The sequence below is a fragment of the Colletes latitarsis genome, chromosome 11 (genome assembly GCF_051014445.1).
Source record: "Colletes latitarsis isolate SP2378_abdomen chromosome 11, iyColLati1, whole genome shotgun sequence".
NCBI classification, from domain to species: domain Eukaryota; kingdom Metazoa; phylum Arthropoda; class Insecta; order Hymenoptera; family Colletidae; genus Colletes; species Colletes latitarsis.
In genome coordinates, this window is record NC_135144.1 from 23,140,468 (window position 1) to 23,163,931 (window position 23,464).

At 40.6% G+C, this 23,464-nt stretch overlaps 1 protein-coding gene across 10 annotated transcripts in view; it reads right to left on the reverse strand.

The window, feature by feature from the left end:
- The window catches only part of Tn (tripartite motif containing protein thin), an 82,117-nt gene extending 58,737 nt beyond the window's left edge, over positions 1 to 23,380 (reverse strand). For 2 of the 10 annotated variants that reach the window (XM_076776722.1, XM_076776729.1), the window contains exons 1-2: positions 23,251 to 23,380; positions 17,975 to 18,079 (exon numbers count right to left, since the gene is read on the reverse strand). The gene's annotated coding sequence lies outside the window, so the exon portion shown is untranslated. Of the gene's footprint in view, positions 1 to 17,974; positions 18,080 to 18,939; positions 18,950 to 23,150; positions 23,203 to 23,250 lie in introns of those variants that run through there. The other 8 variants (XM_076776726.1, XM_076776732.1, XM_076776728.1 and 5 more) reach the window with 7 other exon arrangements.
- Between the last annotated feature and the right edge of the window lie 84 nt (positions 23,381 to 23,464).

Here is a 23,464-nt window from a genome sequence, read left to right on the forward strand (position 1 = left end):
GAAAAATTTATGCGCGACGAACGACGCGTTTATTTCGGTGGAAGGACGTGCGCGCAGAAACCCGTGAAACGTTCCGTTTCGATTCTCGCTATTTACCAAAAAATCCAATAATTTAACGCGTATCGACAGCAAAATTTTCCGTCGGGCAACATCGGGAGCGTTTTATAGACTTTGGCGCGCCGAATTCAAAATCTGGCGATAAAATTTCTTCGTAGCGTCGGATGCTTTGAGAAATAGAAAGCCATCGTGTGTTGGAAATAGAAAGGGAAAAATATAGTTCTTAGTATGGATTCTTTTTCGATTTGGAAACCAAGATAATGGAGAAAATAGAACTTTGAATCTGATTGTTTCTTCGTATAAAAATTGGTGAATCTACTTTGAAGGTGAATAAATATACCGACAACGTTATAGATTGAAATATTTTTTAATTTTCTGGAAAATGAAATCGTAAATATTGCCTATTTTCCATCCGTTTGAAAACGAAGGATCCCTTTTAATGCAACGAACGTTTATTTCTTCTATTTTCCAACAACTCGCACGACGGTGGTTCGAGGCATGAGGTACGCATACAAACTTCGTAACAATAGTTAGCAATTCGAATATTACGCGTACGCGACAAGGGTGTTAGAACTTTCGCGTATAATTCCCGTGCAAGTGCGCCTCCGCGTTCGAACTGGAATTTTCATGCAGCGGAAGGACAAATGTTATGGAAAGATAATATACCACGACAGTTATATAGATCGTTTCCCTACTTTTTCAGCGTGTCGTCCATAAACTGCCGTTTGTGCTTTTATAAGAAACATTTGCGAAGTACCTTGCCTCTTCGTTTAGACGAAACTTTGTTGGACCGTACAACAGCCAAAAATAGAGGGAACGTATCTTTTTTTTTACCAGCGATAACTTAAGTTTAAGGAGTACAATTACTTTCTAAAGTTTCAGTTCTCTGGTGGTATCTTTAAAACTACTGAATGTACACAGAAGACTCTAAAACAAATTCATTCTGGTTTTCGATGAAAAATAATATCAGTTAGAGGAAACTTCTACAAAGTCGAGAGGTTTTGCTTAGATCCTTAAACTTTTTCCGAAATGACGATAACAAAGTATTTTTAAAAATCGCCCGTTATTTTAGAATTATTTTTTAAAACTTTCATTTTATATAGTTCTGTCGTTCAACTTGAATTTTTGCAGAGAACTTTGGAGCAGTAAGCTTCTATAAAAGAATAATATATGATCACATATTCGTGCACACGTTCGCGCTGACGAAGTTCTGACACGGCTACTTCTAATTCGCAAAGTGGAAATGGCGGAGCCTGGCACCTCGAGAAAGCACATTTATTTATAGATAGGTGGATAAATAGAATATTTGCAATTTTTTGTTAATTTATTTGTCCGAAACAAAAGTTTTAAAAATAAATTATAATGTAACGTGTGATTTCTATATTCTGTATTCTATAATTTACGTCAATCTTTCAGTGAAGAATTCAAAATAAAAATATTTTCGTATTTTCGAAAACTTTAAGAATATGGTCTTCGTTATTTGCCATGTTGGAATCCATGCGGAATTTGTTTGAAAGATTTCCTTTGTATAATGATTCTGAAGGTAGCGTCAGAGGACGGAAACTTTGCAGGGAAATTTCACCTTTCAAACTCGAGTTATCACAGTTAAAAAAAGATCCTTGTTCCCCGATGATTTGCCGCTCTACGAACTCGCAAAGTTTCGTCGAAATAAGGGAGGGACACTTTAGAGATGTTCCTAGTAAGACCGAATCCGGTGCGCAGCTACGAGGACGTTAAACAGCACGGCGATAAAACTCCATAAAACTAAGTTTCAATTCGCGATGGATCAGCGTTTGAAGGAAGGAGACTTCCAACAAGGTCAATTGATTCTCGCGACGCGGCGTGATTTCCGGTGGACGTGTGCGCGCGGGAAAACCGTAGACGTAGAATTTTTAATTAATCCCGTAGGGGTGAGGGGGCACTAGGAGTCAATTAAAAATTTCTCAAAACTTACTATCTTGTGCCCCCCTCCCCCGAGAAACTTTTAAATGACTTTTTAATTGGTTCATATGACGGATGGTTAATTAATTTCGCGGACGAACGGCGACACTTGGCCACGAATGTAGACGATTAGTCGAAGATTTTTAATTAATCCCCGAAAACGAGAACCGGGCAGGGGATGTTTCCAAGTCCCCCGTATCTCTCTGCAAATCTTGTTTTGCTTCTCGTCTTCTAAATATTACGCGAACCAAGATGAAGTTATTCGCAGAAAGTTTTCCGTGTTTGCTCCGTAAAATGCAGCGAATTAAACGATGAGAAACTTGTATGTTTGCTGGCACTGCTAGCAGAGAGGCTAATTCGCGTGGATAGTTTCATTTTGAAACAGTGATAGAAATTTTGTCTGTGAACGACTGTAACATACGTTTGAATGTTACATTGAAGGTATTGTGCATTAAGTCATACGTACTTCGATTATGATAAATTAATTCCTATTCTAAAAATCCTCCCATCGATCACTCATATTTTGGGATATTTAGTGTCTAATTATAGATGTCGTAGCTTCCAGTTGGTATTGGAATACATAATAACAGTAAGTATATAAAATAAATTAATAATCTAGTATGTGTAACTAATAATGTGGCCTCCCACTATGCAGTTTGGTGTACCTACTGTTCGTCCGTGAGAAGTTGGCTAGCGGGACGTCACAGGGGACAGGGGATCGTTTCCATTGCTCCGCCTATCCCCTTCCACTTTCATCGTTTTGGCCAATAGCGACGATACGTGATTAGAGTGGGGAACCAATCAGAGTCGCGTTCCTTTCGCTAACCAATTTCTCGCGAACACACAGTACATTCTATCGTGAGCTTCGTACGCCAGTGAAAGTTTTCGAGCAAGATATGCGGCAAATCTCGGTGTATATTTGACTCAGGACCATATTACCCGGGAGTTTTTCAATTAATTCAACGGTATTATGTAGGAGGTCTTTATTCAGGAGAGAAGTGGGTCGTAGGCTGGTGCTCGACAATACTGGGACTGCCAGAATCAGAACTATGCCGGGTCAACAAAGATAATCATCGTGCTTCGCATTGTTAATCTTAATTAACGCGCCGGCGTGGATCAGGGACACAATATCGTAAGAAGTTCCCGCGCGTTTTGTTCGAACGAAACTACGGGACAGGATTGAATTTAATTGGACGAGGGACCCGTTCGCGAGATGCGGATCTTAAATAAAGCGAAATCTCTTTATTTCCACCGCGGGACAATAACCGGTGAAAAGCCACCGGATCCCACGGTTTTTTCATTCACCTTCGTTGACCCTCTTTATTTCCACCGTCCGCGTTTCTTCGCCTCGAGACAAATAAACTTCTCGATTAACGATACAGTTCATCTGGACGTTTGATCGAGGACGCTTTCGCATTGTTCGTTTGGTTCTCGATTAAAATTACGAGTACAGTACTCTCGATTAAAATTAGGACGGAACCGTCCGGAATTTCATTTGAAAATTAATTAGAAATATATGCGATACGATAATATGGAACCATGTAAAAGACATTCATAATATTCATCGTCATCGTAATAGTCATCGTTAAAGGAAGAAAACAATATTTTCTCAATGGTTATCGACAGTAAAAGATAGCAGTTTTTAAATATAATTTTTGCAAAGTTGAAAATCGCGGTTTCAGGAAAACTGGATTTAAAGCTTCCGAGCACCACTGAGCTTGCACTTTGCTGCGACAGAATATCATCGCGGTCTCAAAGCTACGTAATTTTAATTTCTAATATTTCTTCCTGTTATTTAAAATAGCAAAGATATTAAGGCGACCTATTTTTAATGGGACGGTCCGTGTAATAAATTCCAGACTGCAAGTGCTGTTCTCGATAATGCCACCTCGAGGGTGGGTTTCATTAGGGGGACATCGATTACTGTTCTCCGCACGTAGCTTCCTGCGATTCATTTTATTTTTTCCCGTCTTGGGACGATCTTTCATACAAATTACGGACCGATAGTTCGTTAGGAGTGCCCACTGGCTTGGTCGTAGCATAAAACACCTCAGTGTTGTTCCTGATGCGAGGTTGGAAGAAATTACACGCAAAACTTATTAGTTGCAAAATAAATTATTACAAGGTTTTATTCAAATCAGTATATATATTTCATCAAGAATTGGTACCCTACGTATTGTTTTGGCACAAGGGTTGAAAAAATCAAAGACGCTTCGTTTTCGATTTCCGTCGAAACGTTCGTCTTCGTCATTACCGTGATAAAATTGCATAACCGGGGTTGGCTTTCGTTATTGCTAATGCAAAAACTCGACCACCGTTCGGGCCATTGTAGGCAGATTTGCATAATGCATAAGGTGCACTAGAGGATGGTACTATACGATCGTTGCACGAAACAGGGGAAGCCCCGTTTCACTGGTTGGCGCTTATTACGCTGCTCCAATTAAGGAATCTTTGCATCTAGACTTGGACGTCTAAAATCGTCTTTTCGTTCCCGTCGACCCGCTGAAAAATTTGTTGCGAACTATTTTGCATTCCTCCGGCTCCCCTGGACCAAGTCACCGCGCAGTATTTATTTTAATTTACATTTACCACGTTCTTCGGTCGTTCTTCCATACAGACGTTCACGGCGCATTAATATACATTTGTAGTCGTGAAATACATTACCGTGGAACCGTGCATGCCTTCGTTAACTTCCTTCTCCACCCACGTCGAGCGATATTGCTAACGCGAAGCAATAATGCGTGGCCTCAAAGCTTTCGAAACTGGTCGCTTTTATTGCCAGCGAATACTGTGCATAACGTTTCAACGATGCTTCGCAAGGCACGCGCTATGCCTTGTTTCTATCATACACGATTCCCGGTAATTGTTTTGGTAACAAGTTTTATCCGATTCAATCGATGTTTGGTAAAAACTAAATAAATCGAATGGAAGTCGAGCCGTTTCGTTCGTTAATTTAGAAATGTTGGACGGTACGGCGAGTCGAATAGAAGACCGTTTCAAACAGAATGGTGTTCGTTTTCGACATTTATAAACGCGTATTATTATCTTAATTTACGATCGGTAAATAAATCTCGTGTCTTCTTCGTCCTTGCGTCGATCGATAAATTTCTAAGGCGGTATATTAAATAATCGTGTTTATTTTTATGCATATTTTTGATATTATGTTACCGGTTGTATGTACATTGAAAGCTCGTTAATCTGGACTAATTGCAAAGAGAGGTCATGCGGGGTAAGCAGTAATCTGGATTAGTGAAACAAAAGATAATCCCAACGGACAGAAAACCTTGAAACAGGTTTAAATGAAAACCTTAGTGACGCATGTGGTGGTGAGAAATCAATATCGAGATTGATATCAAAATTTTTAAATGACAAATTGTTCGCGTGTCGCCTAACTGTCGATAAGGTAATCAAATTTAGGGCCGAGATAATTGAAGTAATTTTGTATTTCAAGGTTTCGGTAGAAAATATCGAACACCCAGCTATTACGTCGAAAAAGTATCAAGCGCGATGGTCGTATTAAATGTTGAAAATTAACAAAGATTTTTCTACCGTAGCAGAATTAGCTAAATGCTTTTTACGTATTCCAGCTGCGCGCTCCTATGTCACAAGGTTCCCCTTTGCAGTTGGAAATATAATCAACGCAAACAAAAGTTCGTTTGAGAATCTCAAAGTTGTGCAAGTTTTTAATTTCGTATATAAACCCGAATGAAAATAGAGTTTAAAAATAAAACGATAAATGTATGGCTCGCGTCATAAATATTTGAATGTTACGCGTATCCAGAAATCCACGAATACTGGAATACCTGAAGATTCGTAATATTCAGACTGAGCGATTTGTCTTCTAAATTACAAACTCTTACTCGAGATTATTATATTTTAGATTGTTAGAGAGAGGCAGCAAATATACTCTAGTTTCTAACTGGTAAAACTTTGCTCTGTATCTACCTTTAAATTCGAGACTCGGTATTTAACGCGTTGTTAACTGTCAGTCATACTTAACGCACGCATAGTTTAGTTCGTTTTGGCGTTGATAAATAAATCTTTGCTCGATGATGTACGATTGCTTCGAATTTTAGGTACGAAGGACAAGGTATATATTCCGTCAAGTACGAGTTCGAGAAGGGACGCAGAAATGAATAGAAGTCAGCCCAATTTCTGTAAGAATCGCGTTAAGTGTCGAGAGTGCGCTTTGTACGAGGTGACAGTATCTATTATTCCGAAGCATTTTCATGAGAATTCTCGTTGCAACGACGGCGGATGTGGCGCGAGTTTCAAAGAATAATGGAATGAATAAAGCAGGCTGTACAGCGCTGTACGGTGGGGGTGGATGGGGGTTGGCCTTCGTCTAGCGTGAATACTCCCTTTATCATGCTAGTGGAAAATAAGAGACGGTTGGCGGAACAAATTCTCTTGTAACCAGTTCACGTGAGAACAGATAGACGTCGCTGGGACAGCGTTGCCTTGACAGGATGATTATACTCCCATTTTGCGTCACGGTTTCATACGCCGCGTCACGTTTAACGGCGTTATTTTTTCGCATCTTAGCACGCCGAAAGAATATCAATTTACAATTTCAGTCCATCGGGAACGTGGTTGAAATTTCCAGCCGATGGCCGCGTCGAGAACGTTTTGAGCTGGCAAGTGTCGCTCCCTTCGATCGAACGTCGAAGACATTTAACTTTACCCATGAAATTCAAAGCACTGGAACTCGATTTACGCGATAGACTGGGCTCCACGAATGTATCGTGTAACGAGAGATTTATTTGCATTATATGTGAATTGTACCCTTTCGATTATCATTATTATTGTTAGGATAAAAGGCAACGTTTGTGGGGCTGTCGCGCAGCAGATCTTTATTCGTATTCAAACTCTATTTTTAAGTAGAACTGTCTTATCGATTCTGCTGTGTGACATTCAGAATCTTGTCCAGAGTGATGGTGTGACTATCGATAAATATCGATACATCGATGAGATGTCGATAACTTATCGATAATTGATAATCAGACTTCTAGACCGGAAGTAGAAGAGGACAGAGCCAGAGTGTCGTATTCCCTTCAAAACGGTAATAATTGATGGTCCAACGTACATCTGCGGGTCACTTCCTTTACGATTTTCGTGTCCCTCGCGGTCCGTTAGTTCCGTTATTTCGGACTGATAAAAACTAGCAGATCCGGCGGGCGGAAACTATTCGAACGTTATTGTTCAGAACTTCCTCTGAAGTTTCAATGATGTATTCCGGTTCAGAATTTCAAAGACTAACGTTGAACTTAACTTCTTGCATTAACGTAACTTCCCCGAAACGGGGAATTTCGTCCTTCTCTCGCTATCGCGGATCACTCCGATTGTTAACGTTCTAAAATTTAGAACGCTGAATAACGTGGTCGACGGTGCTGGGTTTTCTTCGAAATTTTCAGACTTTCTTACACAGTGAAAGACGGTAGGAAATCATGGCTGCACGGTCGACGAAAAGTGTTTCCCAGCTTTGTTTCCCATAAAGAAGTATTATGGATTCATTTATCAAACTATGCGAAAGATACATCGTATTTATACAGGATGATTCTACAGAGGCCATATCATGAATACTTAGGATATTCTTAACAATGACGTTTCTAATTCCCAAGAACTTTCCTGATATCCCTGACTTATTCTTTAACACAATATTTGTCGTTATATTTTTCATTTATTAAATTTTATTTCTTCGAGGACTTTATTATTATTATCCTTTAGTAGAGAAAGAAGCAATATGTAAGGAAAAACAAAATAAAAATTATACAATATGAAATATTATTGTTCATAGAAGTATTAAGCCTCTTAAGGATTGCTCAATTATATTTGCACAATTCTATTTATACAATTTTAAGATTGTTCGTACTAAATTCTTGCAATAATTAATTTTTGCGATTATGGGGGAACGTTTCACGAAAAAGAGTCTCACTCTAGAAACACGTAATATGTTCGGATAATAAAACGTTCGAACGATACGTTGGATGGTTGAACATTCGAATAGAGATGATTCGTATAATGTAGGATCCATTATGCTTCGATTGTTACGCGAACAATTAGTCGCGGTATAGTTCGAAATGATGGATAGAAATTTCGATGTCCAGCGAGCTGCGTCTTCCGACGAAAGTCGTGGCTCGTAGCAATCGGATATGTTCCGAATCACGCGCAACGCTATTAATCAGTTGATCCATTGTCCCGATTGACCAGTCGTTCTTCATGCTAATTGGAAGAGTGCCGCTGTTTCACGAATATAATGGGACGAATGAAACGCGTCGCGGCGGAAGGGATTCGCTTCCTGAATATTTTGCACGATGAAACATATTCCGAAAGGAGAACCAGAAAGAACCGATCGCGCGATGAATCTCGATGAACTTTCATCCCGTTCGAGTTTCTCTAATTCTCGTTTAATCGTCCTTTCGCTCTCCCGTTTAAATCACCTCGGACGCGGTCGAAGAACGAAATTTCTGGTTGTCAGCTTTACCGACTCCAATTTCCTGTTCCCCCTCGAACGAAGGGATTTATTATTTAGATGAATTTTACGAAATGGGAAACCGTGACGAGAAAATGGTATTGTTATCCGATTTGCACGCGAAAGAGTAAAAAGTAATCGAACTCCCGATAGCAAAGATCCTTGGGTTCTGTTCGAATTGGGACGTTCGTTCTAAATGCGACGTTAGTCAATACGCGGTCACCAAAAATATTTGTGATCAGTTAATTTCTGTACTTTCGTTACAAACTTGATAAATTTACTTATCGACGATCGGCGAACGAATGCAACGAGCCAATTAGTGGCTCATCAATATTTTTCATTCGATTGAATTGCAAAACCTTTTATATCTCGCAACAAAGATAAATGGACTTAACGGCTTTCACAACCAATCGCACAATTAGCTGGTTATCTGTTCAATGAAATATCCGGTGATTTAAAAATAATGCGTATTACATCCAGCGAAAGGTTACTGAATTATTACGATCGTCCTGTTTGTATTTATAGTGAAAATCGTTTCTCAAATCACGGTGAAATATAAATGATAAATTTTCGAGATTGGAAATAATTTAATACTATGACGCCATTACTTTGTTCGTAAATTTAATGTAACTTTTTAAATTATAACATCTTTTGCCTATTTAATATTTCAAAAGAATTTGTCGATTCTATTTATTAATTTTTAATCCTACACAAAACATAAAAATCGGTCAAATATCTACGTCATGAAATACATATTTTCTCATCCGTGCACAATGGCACGGTATTTGATAATAATACCTATTTAATACATACGTACAGATCAGCGTAATCACGTTATAAGAGCCGTTGAAATTTATAATTCTGGAAATTCAGAGACAGAAAAATTTGACATTTTTATGTTTCACGGATACACAGACGCTTTTCAACGAATCGCTAGCGACTGTAACAAAATTACTACCAGAGCTTTATCAATTTTTCGAGCGAATTTTCCGACACAAATCGCGACGAGTACATTTTTTTGTTGTATGGGGGTGAGCTATAGGTACCAATCGCGCTAGCAAAGTATACAAAACCATTCCCGTAAATCCCATTAGCGGGTCGGCAGAATGCAAATGGCCCTGGCGTTCGTAAATTCAACGATTATCCGCTATTACAATTCGACCGTTCTGGGTATTCGATCGCGAACAAGCGACATGGCGCGTCTATAACGAATTGCCGCGGGCTAAGTTCACGTACAACGCGATACAACCAATGATAGCTACGCCATCGTTAGCGGGACACGGTCATCGATGGAGGGCTGACTTTTTTTCGCGACCTAACAGCGTTCTTTTCACGACGAAACCGAAAGTCTATCGCGACAGTACGAGAAATAAATCTTGGAAACGTTCTTCTCACTTAATTTATAAATTAAGTACAGTACCTCATTAAAAATTTTAAAATGTTACTTATACTTCTTTTTTTCTAAAGAGAGTAAGAGTTTCCCCTATTACAATCGTTAGAATTATTATCAGTCGGAATTCTGGTTCAGTTTTTTCGAACTTGGCATAATTATTTGTCCTTTTGTCTCTTATTGTAAAATCGATACTTTGGTCGGAATATTTCTTTTTACCACGAGGAAATCTCGAAATTCCAATTTCGTAGCGTTTCAAATTCCAGATAAAAAAAACTGTCGAGTGGAAACACAGAGGTGAGCCCTCGTCCAGTGTAAACAGAGCTAATCGCCGCCCTTAAAGTTAAATCCTCGTGCGAAGCTGCAGAGATCGGCTTAAATCAGTCAGTCTTGCAAAAATTGCACCAGTCTACCGACAAATAGACGAACCCGGAGAAGCTTTGGGAGCGTTTAGCGTTTTAGTGTTCTTTGGCCGTTTTACCAGGTCTGCGCGTTTCTCGTCTTCATTTTTTCCTACGCTTCCTGGCGACGTTCAATGCGCGAAAGCACCAGAAATAACGCTTTTGCACCGCTGAAAGGGTGCATCGTAGACTAACGAGGTACAAAGTGCAGTTACGAATGTAATAAATGTCTGGCAAGGAGGAAGAGTAACTTTCAGCGTGCGTCTCCGGCGACGCTACGGGAACACCGGATAAACGGAAATTTACTCGGAGTATTTGCACCCTTGTTTACTTCCCCGTATAGTACGACTCATTGTAATTCTCTTCAAGCGTTTAAAAAATATTACGCAATTTTAGTTGCCTTGCTTCCCGTTATTTTTAACGCGTTCGCTGTCATTTTCATTTTAGATTTTAATAATCTTGCGAATTCATTTTTTTACCCCCATAGCGGTGAACCCTGTCGCCCATATATGTTTCCAGTCAATTGACACGTCGATAATGAGATGTTAGAATGTCTGTTGTGCTGTTTATTATTGGTTGTTTAAATAGTTTGACGTATTAACGGAATAATAGGAACAAAGAAATACGTCTTTCTGTATTGAAACGAGCAAAAATAAAAATGAATAACGGTACGCCGAAGGCTGGAAATCTCGATAACGGCTGAAAAAACAAGGAAATTTCTGTGATCGTTTCGTTAACGCGATAAAATACTATGTAAGTGGAAAGTTGTATAAGCATGGTGACGAAACGGGAAAACGAACAAAGCTGACTGCTGAATTGAAAGTTTTTCAATTGAAATTCCATGGAAACGGCGATATAAATTAAATACTTCTGTTAACGTTTACCTCTCATTAATTTAGCAATAAAACGGGGAAAACAAGCGCGCGAACGATGGAAGTTGACGCAAAGCGTCGCGAAGTTAAATTAAACACTACAAACGACTGGTAACGATCGCAGTTTCGCCAACAAAAACCGTGAAAGAAGCGTTTAATGGCGAGATCTAGCGAACCGTCGGTCCGGAAAATATGTCAGAATAACGATCCAAAAAAACGCATTTTCCGTCCTTTTTACGTTATAGAGATATTTGTGACTATCCTTTGAGTTTGTTTTCCTTCCCGCGGTTCGCTCTTCCTCCCGTGTATTTTATCCTATAAACTTGGCCGTTTTATAAGATAACAAAACCGAACAGCTTTATTTCCCGAAGAAGCATTTCCATCTTCACGACTGTTTTACTTCTGTTCGGAGTGGAATATGGTTCAATCGTGGTCGTCGAGTGTTTCCCGCGTTCACACCAGATTATTCGACCGACGGTAAACAGGAATAAAATCTCAGAAGTCACATAAATTACAATCCACGTTTCGATCGTCGTCGCGTTTGCGATTCAACTTCGAACGGAGTTACGATCTTCGAATCTCCGTCAATTTTTCACTCGCGCGATTCTTTCTGTCCGCTCGAGCCATAGCAAAAACAATTTTTCAATAAACAAATTGTAAACGAAAGTGTTAAAGCGACAAATATTTTGTTATTTTTATTTTCTACCAGCGAAAGGACAGAAAGCGAAGAAATTTGAAAGTCATCGACGCCTGCGCAGTCGAGCAACCCTCAACTCGCGTGGAACTTTTGATCGGCATATCCACGACTCGATTCCGTGGAGATTTACGACGACGACAGCGTACTCTTTTTCTGCCGTCAGTTTTTTCCATTCTCCACGTCGGACCTCTCGATCGACTGAAACCTCGCAAATTGCCAAAGGGGTTGGAAGAGATCGATGGCTCGAACTACCCGAAAGAACAACTGTGTCTTCATAAAAACCAAGCCGAAACACGAACAGATTTTTCTGTTGGTGATATCGTCGACGCGTGACAGGACAGTGATCAAGAGGGTAACATTTTTTCGGTCGCGACTGCGCGGACATTAACAATCGTTAACAACTTCAACGGACCGAAACAACGTGTATTTCTTTACTATATATATTTCGTTCGACACGAGCATCTATAAATTCGTCTATTTAAAGATCGAAAAGAGTTCCGGCGTGCAAACACTTTTTTCCATATTTCATGAGACTTTTAGGTCATCGATATTTTTTTTTTAACAGGGCGATATATTTTACGCGTCACCGAGAACAATTTATTATTTTTCTCCTGATCTAATCCTTTCCTTCTTTCTGTTGCTTTCGTTTAAATCCATTCGAGTGTCTTGGTAGTAAAAGAAGCCTCTGGATTATATTAATATACATATTACAATGAAATGTTAGGTTTATCGACAATGATACGTAATACCTATACTGATGAACTCGAGAGAATGCACCTGATTGGAATTCATCGATCAGATTTACTGGAAACCAATCATCAATAGTATTGCTATCGACAAAATGTATCGATAAGACTGATTTCTTTTACACCGTGAATACAACACAAAGTCTTTATATTTAGAATCTTTGGTATTTAACCCTCGTAAAACGCGAAAAGTGTTTAAACACTTTGTTGTGTTACAAACAGTACGAGTTTAGCTTGTTGACGCGTTAAAACATTATTTCACGAATACATTTCAATTTTTCCCTGTATCATTTTACACTTGATTATAAATTCGCGTTGTGTTCGCGAACGGAAGTCGAAAATGACGTTCCGAATAATTTCGCTAGTCGTTCGTTTATCCGACGTGAGAGGGCTCGGTCTCCGAAAACACGCCGTTGCTAAACGTAAGCTCACTAGAGAGTGATTATTTTTAAGTAGTCGCCAGGTTCGTTAAAGCGACATTGTTCGAGGAAGTCGGACGTTTCCTTGAGAAGCGTGGAGATTAAAAGCCAACGAATGTTTCAATGGAAATTAAAATCTTCGAGAAAGTCGTCGAAAGGACGAGAAATGCATCTCCATTTTGCAACACGAGTGTGTCGCGTGTCTACCGCGAACAAGAGATCTATTTCTTCTTCTTTTCGCGACTTTGGTCCTGCCGTCTCGCAGATCAATCTAATTTCTCTTGATCAAGAGCGTGATTCGTTCTTTTCTCCGTTCGCGGGATAAAGATTCGGAGGAATTGGAAGAAACGTTGTTGCAGGTTGATCGATGTCGTCGCGTGTTCGTTTCACCCCTCGGAAATAAATTTTTATGGTCATCCTCCGTTATTCGTTCCACCTGACTCGGACAATTGTGCGCTCGCATTTAACGAGCTTAGAATGATACGCTACATTAAGCTTCGAACAGCAATAGCAGTAAAAGGCTCATATACCGAGCAACGAATATATCTTTTCTTTACGGATGGGTACGTTCGAATTATTCTGTAATTGAAACGAGTTGGCTCAAAATCGCCGGCAAACAATAATATTTTCGTCGACGATATTAGGTTGAAGCGCACGAAACCTCACATTTTTGCGTATTTCCATAGATCAGAAGAAGATCTACGTAAAATCTCCAGAGAATTTACGGATTAGACATTGATCGTATTATAATAGTACGGTACCTACGGTGCTATAGATGAAATTAAAAAATATGGATAAATGGGTATTTTATAAATTGTCTGGGTAAAACAGAAAGGAATAAAATTTTGTTGTGTAATGCATGGTTTTCGAGATAATTGAATTAAAATATTTATCGGATATGTGGCACGTCTGACTATACTAGGCTGTTTCTACTTGCGTCGAGCCAGACTCGTGCTCTATCGCAATTGAATTAACATATTTGTCGAATATGTGGCACGTCTGACCATAGTAGGCTGTTTCTACTTGCGCCGAGTCAGACTGTATCGTGCCCCATCGTTTCGTATAAAAAGATTTTAGTCCACGGTTTCCTTTGCTAACGCGTTCTTAGTTTTCCAGTCATAACGTTTAAAAATATAGCATATAACAGAAATCACCAATTATATACGAGGTACATAAAATTAATTGAAAAGAAAAGGGGGAGATAATATTCCGAGACGTCCTTAGAATTTATTTTGTTTCGTTAAAAGTCCTTTTTGCGAGGTTCTACACTTAACGACTGTTAGTTCTAATGATAATTGTCGCGTGAATTGTCCTGTTGGCGTTAACGTGTCTCAAGATTTAATTGTACTATTCATTAATCCCTGGCGTGATCACGGTCAGGTGTTCCCTGAGTCTGCACGTTTCGAATATTGTACGTCTCGACGAGAGGCTGCTGTCGCATCTCTCGAGGGCGCCGTTATTTCGCTAAGCATATCTCGTTTAGCACGTAGCGGCTCGCTACGTTCCATCCAGATTGTGGTTTGCAGAACTGACAAAAATTACTTGAGAAAGAGAGTGAACGTTGTACGCCGAAACCAGAGAGGAGACGCCTTTGCAATTCCACGGCGAAGACTGCGAAAAAGGGTCGAAATACACGAAGAAAATCGAAGATCGTGACAAATGTGTCGCCGTAACAAAAGTACGAAGAACAAGACCGAGAACGGTACAAATAATGAAGGACAGTTGAATTCTGTTTTTTAATAAAGGAAACCTTGAACGAAATTCTAGAATAGAATAAAATTATTGTCTTTGTTCGTATGTTTCAAAAGCATTTTTTTTTTTAAATAATCTTGAATAAATTATACTTAATTTAATGCCTAATATTAATTTCATTATCGAAAATGATGAAAGTATTTTTCTGATAGGTACACAAATGTATCATGATTGTGTGGCGTGTGGGAGACGCGCAGGTATTTATGTTATGTGTTCTGTACCTTTAGAGTGCAATAAAACTGTTTATTATGATTACTATCGTTATAAATTATAACGAATCGTAACAAAACAAGCATCATGTTTATTAACAATCATCATCGTATGCCTCAATGAATCTCAAATTGGTCATAAATATTTCGGTGTTTCAGAAAATATTGCGCGTTCATAACATATTGATGTAAAGAGTATTACCACCGAACTAAATGGAAATATCAAATTTAAGAGATTTCATAGAGCGTAATCGTACAAGGTTATTTCAATCATAAATACGAAAAAGTCGAAGTCCAGCAAAAGTGTATTAAAAAAACTATCAAATAGAAGTAAATCTACTGCACGGTATATAGTGAAAGAAATAAAGAAACGAGCGCAGTATTAGAGACCGAAATGCATTAAGCTGTACGTAAGAATTTCTTCGAATTTTTGTTATTTCATTTACAATTTCTTAAAATATCTTTACACTCGTTTTTCGGATATTCTTCGTATACACGCTCGCAGCAGAAAATTCATGCCACTGCGGAGTACACTCTCGACGATGAACCGCGATGCTCGAGGGTTTGAAATCTTACTTCGAGAATGTATATTCAAAAGAGTGCTTTTTTATTTATTAACAACGTAGACTTGCAAGCGTTCGAGCACACTTGCGAACAACTGTCGAAAGAATGGAGTTACGGCGTTGTGAAGTCTAATCCGTGGGATGATTGAAGCGCATTAGCAATTTATTTCCCTTGAAGGACGGACGGGCAGATAATGCGTACGCTTCTAACGCATCGGACCCGATTGTCGGATCAGAATTTATTCTTATCGGTGAACGAATGGCTCTGATATAAACTGTTTCCGACCCGTTGCGGATAACGAATGGCGCGTCATTGTTTAAATTCGAATTGTAGATTCGCGTCGGGGCGAATGACGTTTGTCTTTGACCGGCCGTGAATTTATATCGCGACTGCGTTATCTGGCGCTGTTTCTAGCGTCGGATGCATTAGCCGATATAAAACCCAATGAAACAAACGACGAGGAACGGTGACAGTTATCTTTTTCGCGGAGTTGGTTAGAAAAAAGAAAAAAAAAAAAGAATGAAAACAAACGAAAAAGACAGAGAATAAAACTGCGAGTACGCGAGTTGGCTGTAACTTCGAATTTCCGCTCAGAATCGCGGGCACGGGAACGAAACGCGTTGGTGAGAACGAACATTAATTAGGGAAATGAAATATGTCGGTCTAACTGCGCTAATTTGCGGATGGCTCGCTTCGAAGCACGAAATTTTACACGCGCCATTTTTTTTTTGTTCAAGCTGCTCGTTAATGACCACTTTAAAAATTAGACGCTCTCTGGTAACACGGTTTTTCCTCCCCACACTCTGCAACCTCGACGTTTTTCTACCATTTTCCACTTTGTAGCCAATACGATAAAATCGTTTAGTATTTTCCAACAAATTTAAAAATAGTAAAACGCATGAAACTTATGGCTGTTAAAATTTATCTGAAATTAAATATCGTCCTCATCGTATTCTGCGATATCGAGTGTGTTATGGTTCGAATCTCTGATAAAATCCTATGCTCGCGATACGCTCGAGCCCGTCGCTACTCTCTCGAAACCGCGATTCGCCGATCAGCTGTGATCGCGCGGCTCCGTCGAAGCGTTTTTCGGCGTCCGCTTTGGCAAACTTTCTGCAAGGACTGCCGACGATTCGCTGGAAATTACAACTTCACGCGGCGAGATTTGAATGCTCTGCCGTTGAAAAGAAGCAATTAGAGTTATTTCGTTTCAACGAGTTGGACGGGAAAGAAGGTTCTTAAGGCGCGAAAGAAAATTAATTAGCTGTTCGTTTCGACCGTGGCGTTCCGCGGTAAATAAGAAAATGGAACGAGCTCTGTTTTGAGGATAAATCATACGCCTTTTTTCCGTTGGGGGAAAAAAAGAAGAAAACGAAGGGGGAATAACTCGTTGAAACTCTAGAGGCGGTGAAACGTCAAGTGGCTGTTTCGTTTGCCGCGTTCCATCGACACTCCAAATAAAGTGACGAAAAAACAAGCGACTCGTTTCGAGCGAAATGCCAATCGATACGTCAGTCACTGGTCCCTGAACAAGGATTTTCCAAACTGCAGGAACGAAGTGATAACCGTGTTGATTGATAAAGCGGCGTTCGTCGAGTGCTTGGCATAAAAACCGAACGGCCAGTACAAGCGATCCGTTTGAACTCCGAGCAGATATTTCAAGTTACGAGCGCAACGTGGGGAGTTACGATGGTATTCGAGGTTTGCTTGCAATCTTTCAAACGCGTCAGGTCGCTGAAAGCTTGAACCAGCTCAAGCTGGCTTTCAAGCTAGTTCGATTTGCTTGACTCGAAACGGCTTGAATGACTCGAATACCTTAAATGAGTCAGAACCGTTCAAGATGCTTTGATCAGGGCCGACTCTGTGGACGTGAGTACCGTGCAGAACAGGGATCCACATTCTAAACATTTTCGCGCTTTGTTTGGCGCTCTTTTATCGCCGTCTTGAATTTCCCAATAATTTTATCTTCAACCTGTATTTCTCTGATCAAAGAAATATTTACCGTGAAACAATTTTGCTTTGAACGGTGCTTCGATCCACAAACATAAATTGATTCGTTATTTTCTAAGTTATGAGAAATGTTTCCTCCCCTCCCTCAATGTATCCTCTTTTCGCCTTCGTGCAATTTCTCAAAAATTCAATTTCAATATTCGCTATAGCGTATACACGATTGTTTCAGTCGAATAAATAAACGATACGATTAAATTTCAATAGTCGACGAGAGCCACACGACGATCAGCGTTTCGTAAGGATGCTCGTGTCGATACCGCGACACTGATATTCATCGGTTGCAATCTAATAGAGGTTCGTTAAAATTCCATTATAACTAGGCAAATGTTTTTGCACGGGGAAATCCTTCGATCACGGAAAATTAAATTCGCCATTGTTCGGACAAATTTACCGCGCTAAAAGAGCCCGGCGTATATCGAAAGGTGAGAATAGAAATGATCTTACCTGAGTGTTTGACCGCCTTGCGGCGGCCTCTTCCGGTGGGGGGCCCTCTCTATGGGGCCCCAAGTGATACCACTTTTCGTTCACCAATATCCGGCGCTGTGACAGCTAGAAATCAAATCACCACCGTTAAACGACCGTGCGCGTGTACGTGGAACGATGTCGATCGCGTAACCGCGGCGACGGCGCGCGAGGAAATTGGGAAACCGTCGACCATTGTGCGTATTTCCATCGACGGAAATTCACCTTCTTGATTTCGCGACGCGTCACGACCGGGAGTACGTTCACCCCCGCTACGTTTATTCAGAGACCTGTTTGCACGCGATATAAAAGTGTAAGGAAATTTAAATAGTATCGAAATTGACGGATTTCGGTAGAATTTTTATCGATCATCGGATCTCCATCTCGAGAAAACTAAACCTTTAATTATGAAATTCTATAAGTGGTACGAATCAATGCTTGGTCGGACCGAACGGTGAATTTAAGTAGAATAGTTCTATAATTTGTCGGACGTCGACGGACTTTACAAAATTGAATTAAATTGACGAATTTCGTTACAATTTTTATCGATCATAGAATCTCCATGTTGAGAAAGATAATATCTTCGATTTTGCAAAAGTAAATCTTTTTTCACGGAATTCTGTAAGTGGTAGGAATCGACATTTGGTCGGACCGAACGGTGAATTTAAGTAGAGTAGTCCTACAATTTGTCGGAGGTCCACAGAATCTACGAAATGAATTAAATCTTGTAAAAATATACAAAAATTATACATTCTGAAATACGGAAAGTTGATTAGAAGAAAAATTCGTAATAATTATAGCAACTATTTTTCCTTTAATTGATTCCTTGTACTCCAAAAATCTAAAACGTTTAAATTTACGTTTTTATCAAGTTATTGAAAATGAAGGGAAAACGAACACCGTTAACTTATCACTGATATCGCGTGTAATGGTTTTATCGATCTTTTCGCGTTCGTCGAAAGTGAATTCGACCGTATATACGAATTACTCTCACCGTCGATACGACCTAGGTCACATGCAATGGCTACGAAATTGTCGGTTCAATTATCTGCACGATCGAGGGAAAATACGCTCGCGAAAATTAATTCAAGATACCCCTGTCGCAAGGAAAAAAAACTATCACTGATTTCCGCGGGTCGAAAGTTTCCCCCCTGGTGCCGCAAGAATCACTTTGCCAATGGATTACCGGTAATCCTCGAATCATCAATTTCCTCCGCGAAAGAGCGGGAAGAACGATCGCTGCGTGGGGGAAATTTCTATCCTCCGGTCTCCCAGTCGCTCTTTAATCGCTGCTAAACCCAACCCCGACGATCACCCTTTCCATCTTCATCGATACTGTCATCGTAAAAAGAATTCGTAAAACTTGAAATGGAAATTTACATGACTCCGTTTATTCGTAAATATTAACGAAACGAACAGTTTGTAGATATGTATTCCTAGACACTGTTAGAATGGATATTATATAAATGACACGAAGATACTTGTTGACTTTGCAAAAATAACTTATATAAATAAAAAAAAAATGTGCTTCGTTTGCAATTTTAAACCAAACGATATAATATTTTACAAAAATATGTAAAACGTGAATATGTAAACCAACTATTTCGGACAATGCATTTTTCTTTATGAATATATTCGACAGAATTTGCATTGACGAACAAGGTTTTTCAATTGTAAATATGAATAAAAATACAGTTTGAAAGCCGGATGAAAATCTAAATATTGTTACGCAACTTGTGTTTTAAATATAAATTCAGCCTTAGCGCATTTTTTTTCAATCACGAAATGCCAACAGAAGACGAGGAGTCTCGATAAACTATTGAATATGCATGTAGATTTTTTTGAATAAATTGTGCACTAACTCAAATTAAAATATATTCTTTTATTCCCCTATTTATCCGAAAGTTGGTTGGTAGAAAATTCGTTATTTCATTTTATATTCGACCCACTGGCGAGGAGGGTTGTGCACCACTGCCATAGAGCATTTATAGGACCATCTTGAACGAAACATTCGTAGTCATCGCGTATCTTCGAAAGAACCTCTGAAAATTGCTTTGCTGGGAGAATAGAATAAAATTCCGCCAAGTGTAACATCAAATTTAGCGTATTCGATGCCTGGAGGGCTTGAGGTAATCTTAAAGTCGAAAGGGAACTCGGTCAAGTATCGAAATTTTAGATAATTTAATCTCTTCGTACATCAAAACGTACAAATAGCTTATTTTTGTCATAAAAAAATAAGAAATAATCGAAGACACAGTAATCAATCCAAGCATGTCATTATTTTTACTATCAAAGCATACGACCTTAAAATTTTGTTTCTCCGTTTTGAATATCAATAATACCTGTCAAATATTTTTCACTAGTATGCAACAATATAAAATTAAATAGAACGTTGCTATGGTTATAGTGGCTTATGAAAATCGCTATTCACTCTGAAGTGCTCTATACGTTTTTAAAATTCCTTTTTTATTTTTAGATTTGCATCCTAAGACTGTCTAAACGTCTTCCCCGTGTTTTGTACGTGCAATCTTCTCCATCAATATATTTCTAATAATTTGTAATATCATTTGGTAGGTATCATCGATATTTACCACACATCTAAATCGTAAGGTCGAAAACTTCGTAACTCGGGTAAAAGTAGAGAAACGGTGATGGATATAAACTCGATCGAAGTCGGCGCCAACCAGATTCTCTATCCTTATTGGTCGCAGTGGTAAAGAAATTTTCCGTCGCTAGAAAACGGAGGCATTCCCGCATCGACTAGTCCTCCAAACGATTATGTAAACTTTCGTTTCGTGGCGGTCGGTTTGTACGAATACTTTTTTCCACCCCACAGTATTTTTAATCGTTCTTTTCCCCACCGTTTCGCGGCTCGAGGCGCTGGTCCGTGTATCGTCACGGTTTCCCAATTTAAATCGCGACGACGCCGTATCGATTCCGTCTCGCGGCGATCTTCGCGGACGTTCGGAAAAAGGCACCGGTACAAATGTCGAACGAATGGGTGTGATGGCTGGTGGGGGGACAGCACAGTATGGAGGACGCCGGGGGTTGAATGGATCGTCGCGGCGGAAAAAAGCAGAAAATGGTGAGCTGGGTGTCGCGACGGTTGATGAGGATCTTTTCTCGGTCGCCGACGACGCCGGTGGCCGCGAAGAGCGTGGAAAAACTGTCGCGTCAACGAAGCGAGTAATTGGACACCGGCTGGCCATATTAGAGCACGGAGAGACAGACGGAGACAGCGGGCGCGTGAAACGCCGGAGAAGGAGTGGAAGAAGAGAGAAATAGATGGGAAATGGGAGACGGAGAAAGAGAAAGACAGAGAGAGTGAGAGAGGGAGCGATTGGGAGTGGGAGGCGATGGGACACAGAAGCGGAAACGAAGAAAAGCCTGCTATCCAGGGGGGGGGCGAGAAGAAACGATGAAGAAGAAGCTGAGGGTGGCTAGCTCGCGGGACGAGGGAAGAAAGAAGAGAGATAAGAAGAAAAAGAACGATCAATTGTGCGCCCCGGAATCGCAATTAAAACGGCGAAAATCGAGTTGAATAGCGAACGTTCGTTAACCCATTGGCCTTACTTTGCTGGCAAAGAGCGCACTGTGTAGTTGTTTGTTGTTACGTACAAGTAGAACCGCATTTTTTTCGATTATCCGTGGCTTTGTTACCTTAGCCGCTCGAGTGCCAAAGGAAATGATAAAAGGTATTAAAAGCGAGAAGCTTGAAAAATAATTAATTGAGTCGATATTGTTTTATCCGATCCTTGTATGCTTCGTATTCATTTTTATTTCGAGAAAAATAATTCGGTCCTGGTTAAGCGATTTCTAATTACGCGACCACAGTGCGCAAGAAAATTTTTATTCCTGGTATGTGTAATCGAGGTTTATATTGCTTTGAAAGAATCAAGTTAAAAGTGAAATGTCTCAAAAAGTTCTTTATGTCGCTTTTTTACTCCCATTATTGCAAATAAACTGGGATCCAGCGAGCCAATTTATCCGTCGTCAACATGAAAAATAACAAAAAAAAAACGAAAAAATTGTACAAATACAACGCATCGTCGTAAAATCAGATAATCGTGCGCGCGTTTAGGGTCGGATTATCGTTGAGTCGATGGGTTAACAGACGCGGGGGCGTCGCGAACAAAATGTATAAAGAGAAGCTGTCGATCCGCCGAAAATAAGCTTCGTCTCGAGCGAGGGCTCACCGGTGCGCCGAGAGACGAAGAATGGGAGGAGCTTTAGGGTGGAAGCGGAACCAGAGAGAAACGAACCCCGATCTTCCGAATCCGTCGACCGAGCGTTTGAAATTCGCGGTGAAACGTCTCGCGGACGATTCTTTCCCGGCGACTCGTAAGCGTCGCCCGAGGGCGCCTAACCTCAAACTTTTCTGCTTCTAACGAAGATACAGCGTGCATGGAAAGGCGAAGTAAAATAAAACCGTCACCGAGGGTTACGATAACACGCTTCAAATCGCCAGGAATTCGCGAACTTCGAGAACCCATGGAGTCGCGAAGAGATCTCGAAGACGGCTTCGAGGAAAATCTCTTGGGGATCTCAGGGGCTTTCCAGCGGGATTTCGTGAACGAAATCGGTCGTGAGACGTGCACTAGGAGCATCGACGACGACGGTGCACCGACGTTTCTCCCGTGGGCAGCTTCCACGCTAATGGCGACGAACAGACATGCGCGAGAGTTGGCCGAGCGTGTGTGCGCATCGCCGGTGCCGCTACCGTTTTAGTAACCGAGCGCACCGGTGCGCACCGGTGTGCATTATCTAACACTTAAAATTAGACGGGCGATGGCGACGGCGAAAGAGATCCACTCTCGCGCGTCCGAGCCTCTCGTCCTCTCGTCGATTCGTTGTCTTTCTCTCTCTCTCCCTCGCTACTCGACGCACAGAGGTTCCCGGGAATAGCAGAAACGTGGTCGCGATGCTCACGAACGATGGATCACTTTGCACTGATAGATCACGTCATTATATATACGTATACTCTTTCCCTCTTCCTTCGTATCTTTTTCTATCGTTTAAGGGTGACTTTGTTAATCGAGCGAATCCGAAGAGAATAACGGAAGCGGACACTTTGCGGGAACTAGGACACCCGGAGCAGTGGTCGTCACGACGAGCGAGCGTATCGGTTTCTTCGCGGCACTGTTACGCTTTTATGTACGTGTGGTTTTTAGCGATTTCACCGTCACCGTGGCGTTTATGAGGTACGATCGTAACGAAGGTGTGTGACGAGATGCCGATTACGAGGTTACGAGACGCACCGCGTTCGTCCGGGCCGGCTGGCCGCCCGTCTCAGAGTGAATGTCTTATTAGTTATTTCTGGCCAGCTACTTCGTCGCTCTCTGCCTCCTACTTCGTCTTTTCTTGATTCTCTGCCCGAGCTTCCGCCCCGCTCGTGTTCCGTCTCTGTCTCTCTGTCGCGCTGATCCCGTTCTTCCCTCGAAAGCTTCGCTCGGGTCCGTCGTCGACGACGAT